The sequence below is a fragment of the Nelumbo lutea genome, chromosome 8 (assembly GCF_056320005.1).
Source record: "Nelumbo lutea isolate HS-2025 chromosome 8, American lotus-T2T, whole genome shotgun sequence".
Taxonomy (NCBI): domain Eukaryota; kingdom Viridiplantae; phylum Streptophyta; class Magnoliopsida; order Proteales; family Nelumbonaceae; genus Nelumbo; species Nelumbo lutea.
This window is the reverse complement of record NC_142691.1, coordinates 11812678-11822143: the sequence shown is the minus strand read 5'-3', so window position 1 is coordinate 11822143 and position 9466 is coordinate 11812678. Positions and strand designations below refer to the sequence as shown.

The window sequence follows — 9466 nt, the reverse complement described above, 5'->3', positions numbered from 1 at the left end:
ATTTTATATTCTGCGTTGAGCTTTGGGCCCTAGTGCAGATTAGAGAAGATGCAGAAAATCCTCGCTTGGGCTGTGCTTAATACCAATAGTTCAAACAAATTATGTTCTGTCATGCATTAGTCTTGTCTTCCTCTTGTTCTGATTCGTCTCAGTTTGGAAAGAGTACAAATCTTGTTATTCTTCTCTTTCATGGTTGCTCCAGCTTACTACAAAATCTTGTTACATGGGTTGTGCTTAGGTGGGCGAACAAAAGGGAAATATGTTCAACAGTACAAAGGTACCAAGCCAACGCAGAGCTTTTAGCCCAACAAAATCATTCACCTGGCGCAATAAAGCCTTTGAAAGTAACCCAAAAAAACACCACAGTTGGCATCACTTACGACCCCAAGTGGGTTTTTGGGTGGGAGGATGCAGAGCTAGTGTGGTGTGTACTGAAAGCAATGAAGTGGTCTTGGCCTGGGCTACACCTAAGCAACCATGTCTATGGAAACAAGATTCCCACTGTTTTAAACTGGTGAGTGATTTGATGGGACCAACCTAGTAATGGCCTCTAATGTACCTGGAACACCTGTGTGAAGAATGCCCATCAGATTCAGATTGATGAGCTTCTTCTGTCTGGGCCCTATCTCAAAAGGACCCTAACAGTCAGTCAGTGACATGATACTTCTTTTCATATAAATAAACTGTTGCTCCCTTGGAACTTCCCTAGTCCTAAAAGCTCAGTTACATCCCACAAGGACTCGAGGAGGTAACTGATCAAATGGTGCTAATCGTTTTAGGGAAGTGATTGAATCACCCATGGTCCAACGTGGCAAAACTCAAAGGGGATGCCCACATGGCAAACCGGAAGTGTTGCCCTAAAAGGTCAGGCCCCAAATCTCTCTCCCCCTAATTTTAAGGAGAATCGACCTTCCTTGTTAGCCACATTTGAATAAAAAATTTCTTATCTCCTGTACATGGAAATTTTCCAAAAAGCAGATTTACAGAGTTTTGGGTGATTTTTCAATCTCCGTATGGGCCCAAATTTTATGAGCATTGATAATGAGCTATTCTGATCTGTCATGTGGCACGTCAGATCACAGGCGACTCACCCAACAGTACTCATCATTTAATGGAGCTGGCTTATGGGCTGTCAGAACTTTCAAGGTGGCTGATTTGAGTGCACACTGCAGGTGTTAAGAGCGTAAATGGCCTACAGAGGCAATAAATAAATGCATCATAATCATATTGAAGTTGAAGTGTTGTATCCTACTATTTCATATTCAACAAGAACATAAAATTTTAAGATGTATAATAACACAGACTAACAGTTTGACATTTTAGATTCCAACTTCATACAAAACAATTTTGTACATTTGCAGTATAAACTTCAATCATTCCACCTACCATTTACATTGTGTGAAAAACGAAAAAAAAAACTACCATCCACAAACTTACTGTGACAGTGTGTCGGGCCGGGTTAGGTTGGGTTGAGGCCAATCCTAAGTTCTAAACTCCTAACCCAACCCGATATTCAATCTTATCAATCCAATTTTAACCTTAACTAAATTTCTTCACCCTAATCCAATCCAATACAACTTAAAGTCAATTTTGGGTTGGGTTGGGTCCAATTCAACTTTCTTTCCATCCCTTAAAACCTCGTACAATTTATTGATTTTAGATCTTAACTCAACTTTCACTATATATATTAATCCTATGTTTCATTACTATTTATTTGTTGATGTTTTTTTTTTTTTTGCGGGGGGGGTATAAAATTCAGAAAAGCAAGTGTTAGAAATGACTATAGTTTATTATGAGTTATGACTTACGATAGATATTTTTTGGGTGGCAAACAACATAGAGGAGATGAAGATAAAAAAAAAAAACATAAAATAGTGTTATTAAGGTTTTAGTCTTTCTGATTAGGATTAAGTGAAGTGATTATCTTAAAAAAAAATACATAATACTATGTGGTGAGGGATATACAAATATCATGCATCTAAGCAAATCAATGTATGTTATATATTACATATAACCAAGGTTCAAAATATCGACCCATATCGGTCGATACGTATCGTTCTAGACCCCCTTCGATATGCCCCTATAGTGGGTGTATCAGGGATCTGACCGGTTCACGGGGTGGAGGAGTCCTAAACCGCCCCCCTGAACTGGTTTAAGTAAAAAAAAATAGTACCGATTCCCCCGATATGCCCCTATCAGTGTATCGGGCATGTTGATATTTTGAACATTGCTTATAACATATATTTATATATGACATGTACTATAGAGTCAGGTTCAGATTGCCTAAGGGGTCAACCCTAATCCTAATCCGAACATCAATCTGACCCAACCCGACCCAACTTTTTTGGGTTGGGCTTCGGCCAACCCGGCCCAAGTTTGGAATGATATGTATAGGGATGCCAACAGGTCACACCCACCATGGGGTGGGTTCAAACCGAACTCGACCCAAAGCACAACCAACCCCAAATTCAACCCGACCAGACTATGAAGCTACGTTTTAATTCGGTGTAAAAGTAAAATTACACTGATGGAGTTATACACTGTTCGATTTAAAGTTATGGGCCGTTGTAAATGAAAAGTGGAATTATTGTTGTAAATATTTATTTCGCTTTTATCGAAGTTGTGGTTTATGTAAAACTCAAAGTGAGTGAAATTTTACGTCGATTTTTGATGTTTAACTATATTCCATCCAAACGCTGACAAAACCGGATCAGAGTGCAAACAAATGCACACTATTAGGGAGTATCAAACCTGACTGGACACATTTCATATATAGTATACCTATACTCAACCAAGCTTTTATACATGTATATCAATGCTATTATATTAATGGGTCAGATTCAGCATGGGTTCACCTCAACCCGAACCTTATTGAGGATGACCCGACCCTGACCCTGACCTAATAGGGTCAAATCAGTGTGGACTTCCCACTTAGTCCAATTCATTGACTTTATATAACTGCATATTTTATTTTTATATTAAATATATTGTTATGTTTTTCTTCAGTTTTATTTCAAAACAGTAAAAAATCATTTTCAAAGCAAATGTACAATATAAATGTTCAAAAAATCGGGGACAGAAAGCTAGGTTGTTTTATGTCTTTAATTTATCATTTATGAAGAAAATATATGGCATTAAATAAAACAAATTAACAAAACAGGATTTGAGATAATGGTAGATGAGGATGAATTTCTTTTTTTTGAGAGAAAGACGGTTCAGGCTGGGTCAGAATTTATAAGTACAAAGTACTGTTGGAGTAGGTGCAGCTCGAAATTGATGCAAATTCATAGGCGGGCGTGGATGAATAGGTAAAAACCCTAAGATATTAACCCTTTTTCTTTGGGTAATAGGGATGAAATTGATTTGAACACATATACGGGTACATCCCTTTGAAAAGACGGAAATGCCTTTTAAGCGGACTACTTTTTAGGGCATTATTAAGGCGTGTGTCTCTTATACAAAACAACGGGATATGCTTCCATCACCACACATTACATACAATATACACAAAGGTAACTTTGACTTCTAAACAAGTATATAACTCCTTGGCTGTTAATAAGGGATGCAATTAGATGAGATCGACCAAAATAGTGATTATTTATACAAATAAATATTTATTAATTCTATAATTTATATCTATTCTATATATATAAAATAAGGTGGTCTAGGTCAGAGAGCCTTTCCTTGCTCCAAATCAGGGTTTAAAAAATCAATGTGTATCAACAAATATGTATCATATTAGGAGTACTTCGATATGCCCTTACAGAAGGTGTATTAGAGTTTTGATTGGTCCAAGGGGTGGAGGAAATTTAAACCAGTCCCTTGAACCGGTTTTGAAAAAAAGAGTAAATAAAAATACTGATATGCCCCTATTGACGTATCAATATTTACAACATTGCTCCATACCCCCTTCTTAATTTCCTTTTTTTTTTTATTTTTATATTTTTAACTCCATGTCCATTAAACCAATAAGGAAACAATATAGGCAATAATACCCTTATCTTATTCCTAAAATCTCTCTCTCTCTCTCTCTCTCTCTCTCTCTCTCGTTTCCAATCAACTAAAAATCATTTCCTCTCCTGAAAATTCTCTCTCTCTCTCTCTCTTTGGTTCCCAATCAACTAAATGATCTCATTTCCTAAAAAAATTCTCCTAAACTATCTTCCCCACCTAAAACTTTCTCCTAAAACGTCTCCTAACCTATCTTGCAATAAACAACATAATTCTAATGCCTCTTTCTCAACCCTATCTCTCTCTTTCTCTATCTAAAATAAAGGGCGTTCGATTGGTTGATGGTGGTTCAGTTGCACCTCGGAACATATAAAATTTCGAAAATTTCAAAGATCAAGCTACACCTGAGCACGTTCAGAGGTAGCGAACGACATTTGTTTCCCACATATGCCCTTCTGTAAAGTTGGAAAGCCAAAAAATATTCAACATCTTTGGTTTGATTCTTTGATGAAAACTAATGATTAGATTTATTGCATAGGCCCACAACCTGGATAAAGCATCTCGAATAGGGAACGGTGGCTTTGTTTCTTCAATAGGATCTAGAATAGGGAGGTGACCTAAAGAAAGGTGTCTAGGGGATGACTTGTTTCTATTTAAGTTTAATTTTAAAATAATAAAAAATAAACACAATAAGCCTAATTCAATATGGGTTTACCTTCACCCTACCCAGGCCCTTCATTTTTCCACATTATCTGGCTCTTGGCCTCTGGCCATGTCACCTTACAAAGGACCATAAACAAAGGTAGATATTTATCTTTGATTAATTATTATTATTATTATTTTTTGAGAACTCATAGTTTTCCAGCAATGTTGCCATCAGATGTTGGATTTGGACAAAAACCATATGGGGTATTCAATAAAATCGGGAAATAGATTGATGCATAGCAATTTGCTGTGAACCCATGTATGTTTTCATTGTATCATGCGTTGCTTGAGTTGCAGAAACAGTTAATAACAGAGCCTTCTCTTTATTTTGTACATGGTTTTTGTTTGACCATAAAAAGATACATCGTCGTTTGGGTTTTATTTTACTTCTAAATATTTTGAATTAATGGCTGTTATTTCAGTAATGCATGTCTTCTTCTAACTTATTAATCGTCCATAAGATCTGTTCTTCAAGATAAATTTGGATTTGTTTGATCATAGAAAGTTGTTTATTTCAGGCCATATCTTCTTATAACTTATGACTCGATCATATCTTCTTCAAGATAGGTTTTTGGTCCTGCTCCTCTCTATTCATTCTGAGAATAAAAGCTCTTTCATGGATTCCATTCTATTAATTTCCTTTTTATTGTTATTTATTTGTTATTATCGAAAAAAAGGAATGCATGGCTTTTAGGTTTTTGTAGGTTACGTTCATAAGATTATATCTACTTTCCATTATTTCATTATCACTTCTTTTTTTTTCTCCATTGGTTATCTGTCATCGTATTACTCTACAACTATTGAGACCTTTTCAATCAAACCCAGGTGTTCTATTGTAATTCTAAAGAGAGGTTTCCAGCTTGAATATTGGTTGAAGCATAGATTTGCAAATGTAATGTAGAAAATCTTCTTTCATCTGCAGAGTTTCCCAGCTTGAAGATTGGCTGAAACATGGATCTATTTTTGCAAACCTAGCTAGGTACACCATTTTGTTTTTAAGTTCTTCTTAAGTGGTGTTTTCCTTTTCTTCTGAAGGTTTTATTGCAGGATGAAGACTGACTGCTATTCTCCTTTTTTAAGTTTTTTCTAAAGAAGTTCCATTTTTAAAATATTCTCAAGTTTTTTTTTTCTTCTTCTTCTGAAGTTTTCCTTGCAAGGTGAAGATCGTCGATTGCCATTCTTAATTTTAAGTTTTCTTCCTCTAAAAGTATAAGAAGAAAAAATACTGTTTTTTTTTTTTTTTGTATTTCTCAGAAGTTTTTCTTTTGGTATTAAGGTAGAAGTGTTGAACATTCATGCTTCATCTACTACAATGGAGCAAAAACAAAAAACAAAAAAAACAAAAAAAACAAAAAGAAAAATTGCTTGAAAATTCTGACCTCACAATAAAATTTATTAATCTATATTCTTTTATTAATTTGATGCTCATTTAAATTCTATTTTTGCTAATTTGACCACTCTTACGGAGGACTTGAGTTAGACTTGGACCAACTTGGTTAATTAAGGGCATAAAAGGGTTCTATGTATGTCAAACCCTTTAAACTGTCACTATACAGAGGATGAAAACAGTAGGAAGTTTCAATAGCTTCTTAAAGGTAGCAAGTTATACCATAGATGTTGGAAGACTGGAGAGATGGTAGTGATGGTGTTTTGTCTTCACAATGGTGTGTAGGAAATGAGACAAGGTTATTTTCAATGCATTTTTGCATTATCCTTTGTATTTATATTTTTAGTATTTTTTTTATGATGTCATGAGTTAAGAATATATACTAGATTATATAACTTGGTTGCAGTCATATCAGCTATACATAACCCATAAAAAAAATTTCGTGCATCGCATGAGTCCCCACTAGTATCAAATATAAAAAGGACAGTCCACTGCATTAAGCTCCCGTCAATGTGGGGTTTAGAGAGGGACAGATACAATAATATTACCCTGCAAAGACATGGAGAAGCTATTACTAAAATTTGAACCCTGATCACTCGGGTCGCAATGGAACCGATGTTTCCACACCAAATTTGCTACACTTGTGAAGATTGAAACCCAAACTTGAGAAGTAATAAATATATATTGGGTGATTAATTTGAGGCAAATGTTACTCAACATGAAGCTTGCCACATATAGTCAGTCATTCTCCAGTTTACTTAATCAACCCCCCACCCCACAATGAATTCACCTCATATATACATACACTCCCCTATAAACTTAGGGACCCTCGTGAATTTAATAAATTACTTACCTGTGATATCATCTCTCTTGCTATATAAGATAGAGTTTATATTACAGCAATTTACTATAGTAGAACTCTTAACTTGGTAAACATGATTTCCCACAGAATTTGATAAACATGATTAGCTTAAAACTGTCGGCGTGGAGGAGATACTTGTACAAGGGAAGGGCCACCTCTGATGGAACCTAAGGGCTCTAAGTTGGGCTGGGTTAAGTTGGGTTGAGGCCAACCCTAGTTCAAACCCTAGGTTCTAAACTCCCAACTCTAATTTTAGCTCAACCCAACCTTCAACCCAACTTATCCAATCTTAATCCTAACTAAATTCCTTCAACCCTAACCTAATCCAATCCAACTCAAAGTCAACTTCTTATCCTTTAAAAAATTTTGTAGAATTTCTTAATCTTAGATCTTAACTCAACTTTCATTATATATATTAATCCTATGTTTTATTAGTATTTATTCGTTGATGTTTTTATTGGTTCTTTAAGTACAAAGTTCAGAAAAATAATGTTTGAAATGACTATAGTTTATTATGATGACTTATAATAGATCTTTTATGGGAAGAAAGCTATGGGTGGCAAATAAGAAATAACAGAGAGGAGATAGTTAAAGAATAAAATATTCAGAAAACATATAATATGTCATCAAGGTTTTAGTATTTCCAATTAGGATTAAGTGAAATGATTATCTTAAATGAAATAAATGATAGTATCTGGTAGTGGCTATACAGCTATCATGCATCTAAACAAATCAATGTATGATCATATATATAACATATATTTATATATGACATGTACTATAGAGTTTGGGTTTGGGTTGACCTGTTGAATTACCCAAGGGATCAGTCCTAACCCAACCTGAGTATCAATCCAACCCTAACCCTAACCCGAACATCAGCTCGACCCAATTTGAATTCGGGCTAACCCAACCCAAATTGCAGCCTTAATTATAGCCAAAAAGCTATTACTGTGATATATATATATATGTCCCTTTAGTTTGTTCCTTGTCCCATTGATTTGATCTATATTTTCTTCCTAGATTAAGCCTGATGGTTTTGGATTTTAGGCATTGAGCAATGAAATGAGAATAAAGTTTCAAGATCTTGACAACTTATGATACTTCATTTGTTCTTTGTGAGTAAAGCCTTGTTATGGGTTTTGGCCTCTAACAAATGATACCCAACTTCCTACACTAGAATCTTATAATGATAGAAACCCTAACAGCCAATGTGGGTATGGTAAGTTAAGGGTCCACACCCATACATCATTGTCTTTTTGGTTGATATCCTCTTATATCAAATCTTTCATCAAAAGGATCAAGAATAAGAAGAAAGAGACAAGTGGAAGGTATGTGAATAAGAGAAAATTACAAAAAGGGTTACCAAGTATGAAAAAACAATCAGTAACGCACTTTGTCTAAGTCCAAAAAGTGCCACAAATGGAACAACTTTACTGCCATTTCCCTTTCTTTTGGATGGAGAAGGTGATCCAAGTTCTATTCCCAGTACAATGTTTCAAGTTTCAACTACTACCCTTTTGTGTAATTTAGGGATTCTCCATCTTTACTAGGACCTGACATCTTCCTCACATTTACATGGAAGTGAACAGGCAAACCACAAGTGTTTGTGGGGTTTCTCCATGCTTCTATGCCTCTATTTTCTGAGGCTTTAATTAGCTCGAAACCTTTCTTCATTTCATGAAACTACTTGGGTTTAACTCCATGAGAAACAACTAACGAGTAGCCCTTCGGCCTCATTTAAGGGCAACTTTGTTTGGTCATTTGGTGGCCCTCCATAGAAGTGCCGAGAGATCTGGTGGACCTCACTTCATTCATCCTTGATTTTCCATTAATGTATATTACATACATATATAAAAAAAAACTCTAATTATTCAAATAATTCTGATTGTAGCAAAATGCGTAGGCTTTGAGGATGAAAAGACAAAAATGCCATTCTGAAGATCATCCTTTGTAATGGTTTGTTCGTCTTTTTTCAATATTATTACTTTTTTCTTCTTTTTCGGGGGAGGGTGTGGGCTTGGTTTATCCAAGCAAGATGTGCCTCAATCGCCACAGTGACCATGGTATCCTCATCCATATCAGATTATGTCAAACGGAAGCATGGAATCAAGCCCCACCAGAGTTTGAACTAAAGGAAGTAGGCCGAGTGGAGAAAGCAAATAACTTTTGCTTTTTGATTTTTGAATGGGCTGTGAAATTCATGCCAATGTACATTTGCACGCAGTAGTTTGAACTTTGAACAGATTTTTTTTTTTGTTCCACACAAGTACAAGAAAGAGGCAAAAACTCTACTATGTGGAGTCAAACAAAAAAGAATGTCAAAGGATGCAACAAAGTTGGAGTGGTTTTACATATCATTGATATCAACCAAGTTTCTTGGATTTTTCTGTTTGGATTCAACTTTGAACCAAAATAAATCCAGGGGTTTGTGAGGTCTAAGCCCCAGGAATGTGTTAAACAGGGTGGGAACTGTAGTGGGAGTAGAAAGTTTCTAAATTCCACCTTTTGAATTATACTTTGGAAACTAACATATGAAGCTTTAGGTCGAGATTCTTGGAGAG

General features: G+C 35.4%; 1 long non-coding RNA gene across 1 annotated transcript; it reads left to right on the top strand.

Moving 5' to 3' along the window:
• The first annotated feature begins 4370 nt into the window (after positions 1 to 4370).
• Positions 4371 to 8778, top strand: LOC148842734 (uncharacterized). The gene is made up of 2 exons (XR_016103786.1): positions 4371 to 4753; positions 5579 to 8778. It is a non-coding gene; the product is annotated as an uncharacterized LOC148842734 (long non-coding RNA).
• The last annotated feature ends 688 nt before the right edge of the window (positions 8779 to 9466 follow it).